Source organism: Pecten maximus, chromosome 16, assembly GCF_902652985.1.
Source record: "Pecten maximus chromosome 16, xPecMax1.1, whole genome shotgun sequence".
Classification (NCBI taxonomy): Eukaryota; Metazoa; Mollusca; class Bivalvia; order Pectinida; family Pectinidae; genus Pecten; species Pecten maximus.
The window spans coordinates 29202080-29214962 of NC_047030.1; the positions used below are offsets into that span (position 1 = coordinate 29202080).

Consider the following 12883-nt stretch of genomic DNA (forward strand, 5'->3'; position numbering starts at 1 on the left):
TGACCTTGTACCAATTTTAGAAATTCTTGAGATTTAAACTACCACACAGAGATCGAGTTTAGCCTTGTAAGTTCTGACTCATGTTCTATCCTGGTATTTACAGCTCAGACTCATCAAAGTCTGCAAAGTTATACACAACTATAGACATTTCTACATGCTAAAGACATTTCTACATGCTATAGATATTACTGCATGCTATAGACATTTCTACATGCTATAGACATTTCTACATGATATAGACATTTCTACATGATATAGACATTTCTACATGCTATAGACATTTCTACATGATATAGACATTTCTACATGATATAGACATTTCTACGTGATATAAACATTTCTGCATGCTAAAGACATTTCTGCATGCTATAGACATTTCTGCATGCTATAGACATTTCTGCATGCTATAGACATTTCTACATGATATAGACATTTCTACATGATATAGACATTTCTACATGATATAGACATTTCTACATGATATAGACATTACTGCATGATATAGACATTTCTGCATTCTAGACATTTCTGCATGCTATAGATATTACTAGATCTACATGCTAGATATTTCTACATGATATAGACATTTCTGCATGATATAGACATTTCTGCATGATATAGACATTTCTACATGATATAGACATTACTGCATGATATAGACATTACTGCATGATATAGACATTTCTGCATTCTAGACATTTCTGCATGCTATAGATATTACTAGATCTACATGCTAGATATTTCTACATGATATAGACATTTCTGCATGATATAGACATTTCTGCATGATATAGACATTTCTACATGATATAGACATTTCTACATGATACTATTACTAGATCTACATGCTAGATATTTCTACTGATATAGACATTTCACAATCCTATAGACATTTCTGAGCTCTAAAGACATGTCTGGCATGCTATGACTTTCTGCATGCTATAGATATTACTAGATCTACATGCTAGATATTTCTACATGATATAGACATTTCTACATCCTATAGACATTTCTGCATGCTAAAGACATTTCTGCATGCTATAGACATTTCTGCATGCTATAGATATTACTAGATCTACATGCTAGATATTTCTACATGATATAGACATTTCTGCATTCTAGACATTTCTGCATGCTAAAGACATTTCTGCATGCCATAGATATTTCTGCATGCTAAAGACATTTCTGCATGCCATAGATATTACGTACTGCATGATATAGACATTTTTACATGCCATAGATATTACTGCATGCCATAGATATTACTCCATGATATAGACATTTCTACATGCCATAGATATTACTGCATGCCATAGATATTACTGCATGATATAGACATTTCTACATGATATGGATATTACTGCATGCAGGTGTAACAGAGCGCAGGAATTATAAATTTAAATCACTGCCTCCGCTAGGATCGACCCGGACCCTGTGACTTACTACTTGCCTAACCGATCGCCAAAGAGAGATTTCTGCCGGCATATATGCGCTAGTTTACCCATGATATACTACTCCCTTCCAGAGAACTAGAACTCGCCCTGCAGTTTCTGCATGGGTAACATCTGCATGCCATCACAGCCGACGAGTATCATTCCCGAGTCCCTTCATGGGCACCAATGTAACAGAGCCAGGAATTATATAAATTTAAATCGCTGCCTCCGCTAGGGATCGAACCCGGGACCTCTGGCTTACTAGTCTTGCGCTCAACCGATCGAGCTAAAGAGAAGATCTCTCTAGCCGAGTGGTATATTGCGGCTAGTATTTACCAGGGCTACACAGGGGCCTACTAAACCATACATGCTGTCAAAAACCGATTGACATCTATCCATAACATCATCCAAGAATTCTAAACACAAATGTTTAAAAGTTCAAACTCTTCTTTTGTTTACATGTATTTAAGTGATTACAGGTACTTGTGTATTTGACCACCCTTCTGTGCCCTTGGTCATTGGACGACAGTATTTGACCACCCTTCTGTGCCCTTGGTCATTAGACGACAGTATTTGACCACCCTTCTGTGCCCTTGGTCATTGGACGACAGTATTTGACCAACGTACTGTGCCACTGGCCGTTGGATGGCAGTATTTGACCAGTACTGTGCCCTTGACCGTTGGACAGCATTACTAGACCACAGTACCGTGCCCTTGGCCATTGGACAGCAGTGTTTGACCACAGTACTGTGTCCTTAGAGTTGGACGACAGTGTTTGACCAGTACTGTGCCCTTGGCCGTTGGACGACAGTATTTGACCAGTACTATGCCATTGGCCGTTGGACGACAGTATTTGGCCACAGTACTGTGCCCTTAGCCATTGGGTGGCGGTATTTGACCACAGTACTGTGCCCTTGGCCATTGGACGACAATATTTGACCAGTACTATACCATTGGCCTTTGGACGGCAGTATTTGACCAGTACTATGCCATTGGCCGTTGGACGGCAGTAATTCAGTGTTGTCACAATGTATGGTTTAACTCATTGAATATTGCCCTGAAACTTTTAATGCTTAATAAACTTATCAATTCAATTTAACCAAGAGATTTATCAATCCCCTAAACAGAATATTAAACAAGCCTTGTTTATCAAGAGCCAACATCTTGAACAGAATAGCTAATAATGTATAAAACATGTTTGTCTTTGACAGCGCTCATAGAAGTGTACACCTGTACTCTAGCTCACATTCCAAAACCTGATAGCAATTTTTAAGGTTTAGTATAATGTATGTGATCTAAATATTTACTTTTTACTTTAAGCGAGATAAAACCCAACTTATGTAACTGACCACCGATATACAGATGGAACAGTCCCTTAAATTCTACAAAGTGATATATAATCTATCTTTAGAACCCAATAAACTTTGAGGTGTTATAAGACGTACCTTAAGGATTTTTCTGCAAACTTGAGTACGCCGACATAATTTCCAATCAGCATTGTCCTACTAATCCTGAGGAATTTTGTGAATAAATCTACCGGATTGTCGCAATAATTCCGAGGATCTTTCTGACCCAGCCACGTTTAGAATTGTCCCACTAATTCTGAGTTATTTTTAACACACTGATCACGGAGTCGATCCCACCAAATTGATAGTCATTTGTTTAAGAAAATATGTAGTATAATCCATCTTATCTCTGGGCCTTCATATTCACAATTGCTCTATAATCACATAATGGACCAATCGACTCGAGCCTAATGTCCTACGGGACTCGGGCTGATTATGTGTCCCGAAATACCTGTATGTATAGTAATTCTTTATACAGAATATAATGTGACATGCCAAGCGGAATGTTACTACCGGCCCTCACAGTACACAAGAATTTCATTTCGGTACAACAAATATTCACAAACTTTGAACCATTAATTTTTTTCTCTACAGAATCTGTATTTAAAATTTCATTATTGAATAAAAAAGTTCACATCTTTTTGTATAAATGTTCAGATTGGTACTAAACACAGATCACTAACATTAGATACCTGGTCAGACTACATAAAAAAAACCTCTACCACAGGAAATATCCACGGCCATATTATTTGTAGTTTGATGATATTTAACATTCAATCTAATACAGATAGTTTGCAAGTATATCAACTTTATTTGTTGTATATATTTTCATTGTTACATACCAGCAACAAAAACCATAATTAAGTGTTCATTTCTAAAGAGCAAAATGTTAGGACATTTACATAATTGAATACTGTAAACGTACTTATTTTAGCGCAATCAAATTTTAGCGCATTTGCAGATTTTAGCCAGTTAGCGCAATGATGAATTAGCGCATCCACAGAACTTTCTATAGAAATAGAACGTACAAAAAGTAATTAGCGCAATCATAATTTAGCGCAAGGCTTCCAGCGCGAAAAGCGCTAAAATAAAATTACCACTAAAATATGTACATTTACAGTATCCCTTGTCTAAATATTGATGAATGGCATACTCCTGATCAGCCCATATAGGGGAGTGGGATAGCATGTGTGAGACACAGAAAGAGTTGGGGAGTGGGATAGTACGTGTGAGACACAGAAAGAATTGGGGAGTGGGATAGTACGTGAGACACAGAAAGAGTTGGGGAGTGGAATTGTGTGGGTCACAGAAAGAGTTGGGGAGCAGGAGGGTACGTGTGGGACACAGAAAGAGCTGGGGAGTGGGAGAGTACGTGTGAGACACAGAAAGAGTTGGGGAGTGGGATAGTACGTGTGGGACACATAAAGAGTTTGGGAGTGGGATGGTACGTGTGAGACACAGAAAGAGTTGGGGAGTGGGATAGTATGTGAGACACAGAAAGAATTGGGGAGTGGGATAGTACGTGAGACACAGAAAGAGTTGGGGAGTGGGATTGTGTGGGTCACAGAAAGAGTTGGGGAGCAGGAGGGTACGTGTGGGACACAGAAAGAGCTGGGGAGTGGGATAGTACGTGAGACACAGAAAGAGTTGGGGAGTGGGATAGTACGTGAGACACAGAAAGAGTTGGGGAGTGGGAAAGCATGTGTGAGACACAGAAAGAGTTGGGGAGTGGGATAGTACGTGTGAGACACAGAAAGAATTGGGGAGTGGGATAGTACGTGTGAGACACAGAAAGAGTTGGGGAGTGGGATAGTACATGTGAGACACAGAAAGAGTTGGGGAGTCGGATTGTGTGGGACACAGAAAGAGTTGGGGAGTGGGATAGTACGTGAGACACAGAAAGAGTTGGGGAGTGGGATAGTACGTGAGACACAGAAAGAGTTGGGGAATGGGATAGTACGTGAGACACAGAAAGAGTTGGGGAGTCGGATTGTGTGGGACACAGAAAGAGTTGGGGAGCAGGATAGTACGTGTGAGACACAGAAAGAGTTGGGGAGTGGGATAGTACGTGTGAGACACAGAAAGAGTTGGGGAGTGGGATAGTACGTGAGACACAGAAAGAGTTGGGGAGTGGGATAGTACGTGTGAGACACAGAAGAGTTGGGGAGTGGGATAGTACGTGTGAGACACAGAAAGAGTTGGGGAGTGGGATAGTACGTGAGACACAGAAAGAGTTGGGGAGTGGGATAGTACGTGTGAGACACAGAAAGAGTTGGGGAGTGGGATGATGTACGTGTGAGGACCAACAGAAAGAAGGTTGGGGAGTCGGATTGTGTGGGACACAGAAGAGTTGGGGAGCCGGATAGTACGTGTGAGACCACAGAAAGAGTTGGGGAGTGGAGGATAGTACGTTGAGGACACAGAAGAAAGAGTTGGGGAGTGGGATAGTACGTGAGACACAGAAAGAGTTTGGGGAGTGGGATAGTACGTGTGAGACACAGAAAGAGTTGGGGAGTGGGAGGGTACGTGTGGGACACAGAAAGAATTGGGGAGTGGGATGCATTACTGGGACACAGATCGAGTTGGGGAGTTGGCGGGCATGAGTGGGACACAGAAAGAGTTGGGGAGTGGGATAGTACGTGTGAGACACAGAAAGAGTTGGGGAGTGGGATAGTACGTGTGAGACACAGAAGAGTTGGGGAGTGGGATAGTACGTGTGGGACACAGAAAGAGTTGGGGAGTGGGATAGTACGTGTGAGACACAGCAAGAGTTTGGGGAGTGGGATAGTACGTGTGAGACACAGAAGAGTTGGGGAGTGGGATAGTACGTGTGAGACACAGAAGAGTTGGGGAGTGGGATAGTACGTGTGAGACACAGCAAGAGTTTGGGGAGTGGGATAGTACGTGTGAGACACAGAAAGAGTTGGGGAGTGGGATAGTACGTGAGACACAGAAAGAGTTGGGGAGTGGGAAAGCATGTGTGAGACACAGAACGAGTTGGGGAGTGGGATAGTACGTGAGACACAGAAAGAGTTGGGGAGTGGGATAGTACGTGAGACACAGAAAGAGTTGGGGAGTGGGATAGTACGTGTGAGACACAGAAAGAGTTGGGGAGTGGGATAGTACGTGTGGGACACAGCAAGAGTTGGGGAGTGGGAGGGTACGTGTGGGACATGAAAGAGTTGGGGAGTCGGATAGTACGTGAGACACAGAAAGAGTTGGGGAGTGGGATAGTACGTGTGAGACACAGAAAGAGTTGGGGAGTGGGATAGTACATGTGGGACACAGAAAGAGTTGGGGAGTGGGAGGGCATGAGTGGGACACAAAGAGTTTTGGATGGGATAGTACGTGTGAGACACAGAAAGAGTTGGGGAGTGGGATGCATTACTGGGACACAGATCGAGTTGGGGAGTTGGCGGGCATGAGTGGGACACAGAAAGAGTTGGGGTGTGGGACACAGAAACGAGTTGGGGTGTGGGACACAGAAAGAGTTGGGAGTGGTGTAGTGGACACAGCAAGAGTTTGGGGTGGGAGAGAGTTGGTGTGGACACAAAAGAATTGGGGTGGGACACAGAACGAGTTGGGGTGTGGGACACAGAAAGAGTTGGGGAGTGGGATAGTACGTGTGAGACACAGAAAGAGTTGGGGAGTGGGATAGTACGTGTGAGACACAGAAGAGTTGGGGAGTGGGATAGTACGTGTGGGACACAGAAAGAGTTGGGGAGTGGGATAGTACGTGTGAGACACAGCAAGAGTTTGGGGAGTGGGATAGTACGTGTGAGACACAGCAAGAGTTTGGGGAATGGGATAGTACGTGTGAGACACAGAAAGAGTTGGGGAGTGGGATAGTACATGTGAGACACAGAAGAGTTGGGGAGTGGGATAGTACGTGTGGGACACATAAAGAGTTTGGGATGGGATAGTACGTGTGGGACACAGAACGAGTTGGGGAGTGGGACACATAAAGAGTTTAGGATGGGATAGTACGTGAGACACAGAGTTAAGGAGTGGTATGGTACATGTACGTGTATATAGGACAAGATCTAAAACATGTATACACATAGATAAAAAACTACAATCATCATTACAGGTATCAATCAACATTAACACTGATACAATGTACATTGGAATGTCAGTTCATAAGATCATAAACCGCTGTATAAATACATTTTCTATTACACCTACAAATGAATGCTTCACAGAGCTATTTCATATTTGATGTGTGGTTTTTCTTTAGAGTGAAACATAGTTATAGAATATTATATGTAGGAGAGAAGTAATATAGGCCTGGAGTGTTTTTGATGTGTGGTATATATCTAGAGCTGAAATGATATAGGCTCAAACAGGTTTGAATATTTGTCGAAATGAAATAGAGTATTACCTGAATGTATGAGGTGTATACAACTTGAATTAAAAAAAAAAAAATTCTCTAAAAAATTACTGTAGCATAGCCCAATGCCAATTTTCTATATTTTAATTAACTTAAATAATAATTTAAAACGCCTGTATTTAATGACCATAGAAAATTGATTTCACAATTACACCTGGTTCAGAGATTGAGAACCTGAAACCTATCATGGTGTGTCACTTGTCACGAGTAATGTTTCTCCCAAGTAAAGAAAACAACATTAATGTTCCATCACTGTAACACAATCTTAACCACAAAACATGTCCTCAAAGTCCGTTCTAAATCGGCATCATAATAAATACACTCAAACCCCATTCACTGTCACTAAAACTCTTTGTTGTCAACAACTGAAAAAAATCGAAGCTGACCTAGTTTTCAGCATACTTGTGTGAATAGGTGGTGATTAATACTTAACAAGTTGGTGAAAGCCTGGTAAATGGAGGTGAAGGAAAAGGAGGCCATTGTTATCATCTACCTGGCATCGGATCATGTACAGCAACAGGTCTCTATCATGTCACGACTTCTGTAGGGTCAATACTATACTCAACAATGTTATACTGTAGGATCACCACTACACTCAACAATGTTATACTGTAGGATCACCATTACAGTTATACTGTAGGATCACCAATACACAGTTATACTGTAGGATCACCACTACACTCAACAATGTTATACTGTAGGATCACCACTACACTCAACAATGTTATACTGTAGGATCACCACTACACAGTTATACTGTAGGATCACCACTACACTCAACAATGTTATACTGTAGGATCATCACTACACTCAACAATGTTATACTGTAGGATCACCACTACACTCAACAATGTTATACTGTAGGATCACCACTACACTCAACAATGTTATACTGTAGGATCACCACTACACAGTTATACTGTAGGATCACCAATACACTCAACAATGTTATACTGTAGGATCACCACTACACAGTTATACTGTAGGATCACTGCTACACAGTTATACTGTAGGATCACCACTACACTCAACAATGTTATACTGTAGGATCACCACTACAGTTATACTGTAGGATCACCACTACACTACACTCAACAATGTTATACTGTAGGATCACCACTACACTACACTCAACAATGTTATACTGTAGGATCACCACTACACTCAACAATGTTATACTGTAGGATCACCACTACACTCAACAATGTTATACTGTAGGATCATCACTACACAGTTATACTGTAGGATCACCACTACACTCAACAATGTTATACTGTAGGATCACCACTACACTCAACAATGTTATACTGTAGGATCATCACTACACAGTTATACTGTAGGATCACCACTACACTACACTCAACAATGTTATACTGTAGGATCACCACTACACTCAACAATGTTATACTGTAGGAACACCACTACACTCAACAATAGTATACTGTAGGATCACCACTACAGTTATACTGTAGGATCACCACTACACTCAACAATGTTATACTGTAGGATCACCACTACACAGTTATACTGTAGGATCACCACTACAGTTATACTGTAGGATCACCACTGCACAGTTATACTGTAGGATCACCACTACACTCAACAATGTTATACTGTAGGATCACCACTACACTCAACAATAGTATACTGTAGGATCACCACTACAGTTATACTGTAGGATCACCACTACACTCAACAATGTTATACTGTAGGATCACCACTACACAGTTATACTGTAGGATCACCACTACAGTTATACTGTAGGATCACCACTACACAGTTATACTGTAGGATCACCACTACACTCAACAATGTTATACTGTAGGATCACCACTACACTCAACAATAGTATACTGTAGGATCAACACTACACTCAACAATGTTATACAGGCCTATTAGGACCTTCCAGCATCATAGAAATTCCAAAGTTTCCACAAATACTCCTGGTATTTACGAGAATATTTTCAGTGATTTATCTGGTCCAGTCTTATATGGCTAAATAGATCCAATATGGATACAGGAAAGGTAAAGACTGTAAACGCTTGAATTTGAAGCTATACCAATGTTACACATGTATTACACAACATAACTGTACACCATTGGTTCCATTAAACACTGTCTGTATTAGAGTACTTACCGGTGTCTTTGTGGACGGACTGATCTTGTTAATCCACAGAGGTTAGCAGTGACACCTGTAAATATCAAAATTAGTATTTAAAACCACCATCAATATCCTTCAAAATGAGACAGAAGTACAAATACTTTCTGGGGTCATACTCTGTGTGTTATACATCCTTAATGATTTGATGATATGTCACATATGCAATCATGAATTTTACACGATGTCCTTAATAATCAAACTTTTGTATTCAAACATTTGCAGACAATGGGTGTATCATCATGGTCATACAACTAAACATTATTTCTAATGACCAATGTGTGTTTCATACCTTAAAAAAAGACAACTTTTAACAATTTAAAACCCAACCATATTTGTTCCACAAAGGTATTGGGTAAGTTGTGTGAAAGAACAGTGAAAAAAACACATTCCTGCCGAGTGCCCCAACAGGAATCGAACCCGATCTCAGTCATGATAAGCCAGACTCTACCTCCGGAGCCTCCATCTCAGTCATGATAAGCCAGACTCTACCTCCGGAGCCTCCATCTCAGTCATGATAAGCCAGACTCTACCTCCGGAGCCTCCATCTCAGTCATGATAAGCCAGACTCTACCTCCGGAGCCTCCATCTCAGTCATGATAAGCCAGACTCTACCTCCGGAGCCTCCATCTCAGTCATGATAAGCCAGACTCTACCTCCGGAGCCTCCATCTCAGTCATGATAAGCCAGACTCTATACCTCCGGAGCCTCCATCTCAGTCATGATAAGCCAGACTCTACCTCCGGAGCCTCCATCTCAGTCATGATAAGCCAGACTCTATACCTCCGGAGCCTCCATCTCAGTCATGATAAGCCAGACTCTACCTCCGGAGCCTCCATCTCAGTCATGATAAGCCAGACTCTACCTCCGGAGCCTCCATCTCAGTCATGATAAGCCAGACTCTACCTCCGGAGCCTCCATCTCAGTCATGATAAGCCAGACTCTACCTCCGGAGCCTCCATCTCAGTCATGATAAGCCAGACTCTACCTCCGGAGCCTCCATCTCAGTCATGATAAGCCAGACTCTACCTCCGGAGCCTCCATCTCAGTCATGATAAGCCAGACTCTACCTCCGGAGCCTCCATCTCAGTCATGATAAGCCAGACTCTATACCTCCGGAGCCCCCATCTCAGTCATGATAAGCCAGACTCTACCTGCGGAGCCTCCATCTCAGTCATGATAAGCCAGACTCTACCTCCGGAGCCTAAGGTGCATGTTCCCTCAGCTGAGTGACAGAGACCTTTTTAACACCTTTCACAGAAGAATATGTGCTATAAATAGCTGGAAACCAGCTACAATGTGCCACATTATAGCAATATTTTTTCTGCATAGCTGTATAATATTCTTTTGGCCCCGGATATGACGCGACTGGTCAAGATGAAGTATGTGATTGGTCAATGTGGCGATAAATGCAAAATGCAGATATGCAGTTAAAAATGAAACAAAGTTAAGATTGAATGCAAGCTGAATAAGTGGATGTATCTTTTCAAATGACACTTTAATAAAATTCCTGATTCAAATACAGTCTTATTATCACCAAAAATGATTCAAACTGATCTTATTTTGTTATCCGTGCTGAAACACATTACTTTGTTAATTTATTTCACCAGTAGATTTACATTATAACCACCAGAATTAAACTATGCCGTTTATCATTTTTAAAGATATTTCTTGTTTGGTAGGTGATCTGTTTTGCTACACATAATTCACTTTAGAAATACATGTATTGACTAATGGGATGTCTCAGAACCAGTACACTCTGTCGTCAGAGTTTATCAGGTTGACCTTCACAAAGATAAAACCACAATATCCATGTATATGAGCATTGTACTTCTTAACCCACATTTTATAGTGATGGAAATACAATGTAATATATTCTTGTTTAACCAACTTCCTGGCAATACATGACACAGTCTAAATAAATAGTATATAGGGCCAAAATCATTCCAACACATGGATTATATATGAAATCTTCAAAGTAGAAATGTTTTGTCTGGTGAGCTGTGGAACAGATTGAATGGTTTGTGGTAGGTAAACGTGGCCCAGGGGGATCTCTCTTGATCTCATATGAGAACAGCTCTTGGTGTTGTTGGCAGAGTGAGCTATTTGTCTGAATTTCAATAAATGTTTTACCAGCAAAAATAAAACTCTAAAAGAAGTCCTAAGAATGATACCAGTGATCATTATTTGTTTATAATTTGAATTTCCTCCATTTATTCTGTAAGACAGCATACATTATATGAGCAAGTAATGTATCTATTAAACAAGAGACGCATGGGCCTTAACGTCACCTGAGTTTTGATACACGTATATATATTAGCATATTTGACCCCTGTGACCTTGAATGAAAGTCAAGGTCATCCATTTGAACAAACTTGGTAGCCCTTCATCACAGCATGCAACAGACTTAATATTGGGTCTCTGGGACTTTTGGTTATCAAGATGAAGTCATTTAAAGATTTTGGTTATCAAGATGAAGTCATTTAAAGATTTAAGCATATTTGACCCCTGTGACCTTGAATGAAGGGTCAAGGCCATCCACTTGAACAAACTTTTCAGCCTTTCACCTCAGCATGCAACATGCCTAATACAAGGTCTCTGGGACTCTTGACTGTTGAGAAAAATCTATCTAAAGAGTTTAGCACATTTGACCCCTGTAACCTTGACAGTCAGTCAGAACAAACTCCGGAGCTCTTCATCCAGTATGCCCAGTATCTTGTCTGTGGGTCTCTGGTTTTTGAGAAGAAGTTGTTTAAAGAGAAAAGTTGACACCCTTTGGACATGTGAGCTATAAGTGTAACTTGATACAAACTGTATCACACACCAGGACATTCTACAGCATGTCAATATGATAATTGATCTCCAAACAATTAGCCCATTTTTTGTTTTGTTTTACAGATAAAGAAGTTGATATACAGTTGTATGTACAATAAACTACACCAGTGTCTGTTCTACACAAATATACTTCCTCATAACCCACATTGTAATAGATGTAAGTCAAAAATGGTGGGCTATATACATTATGTAAATGTCATCTTGATAGTAGATAAATCTCTTAAAGCTGACAAAAAACTGGTAAGATATACAAGGTAACCGGTATATAACGACAACACAACAACTCTTTATCTCTAGTTTTTATCTTCAGAACCAGGTTTTTCTCTGACATGTGGAATTTTTAAAGACATCCATCTGTATCTTAATCTATACTGTTGGTGAATTGTGTACACTGGAGAATACATCAACAGGTACATTTGTACGAAGAGTTTTACACAGGTACACACAGACCATTTAACTGTGTTCCACATGTACATCTATATATGGACCATTTGTGTTCCACATGTACATCTACAGATCATTTGGTTGTGTTTCACATGTACATCTAAAGACCAGTTGGTTCCACATGTACATCTACAGACCATTTGGTTCCACATGTACATCTTCGGACCATTTGGTTCCACATGTACATCTACGGACCATTGAATTGTGTTCCACATGTACATCTATGGACCATTTGGTTCCACATGTACATCTACGGACCATTGAATTGTGTTCCACA

At 40.6% G+C, this 12883-nt stretch overlaps 1 protein-coding gene across 2 annotated transcripts in view; it reads right to left on the reverse strand.

The window, feature by feature from the left end:
* LOC117345226 overlaps window positions 1-9363 on the reverse strand; it is a 44816-nt gene extending 35453 nt beyond the window's left edge. For both annotated transcript variants that reach the window (XM_033908250.1, XM_033908251.1), the window contains exon 1: window positions 9307-9363. The gene's annotated coding sequence lies outside the window, so the exon portion shown is untranslated. The remainder of the gene's footprint in view (window positions 1-9306) is intronic.
* Window positions 9364-12883: the final 3520 nt, after the last annotated feature.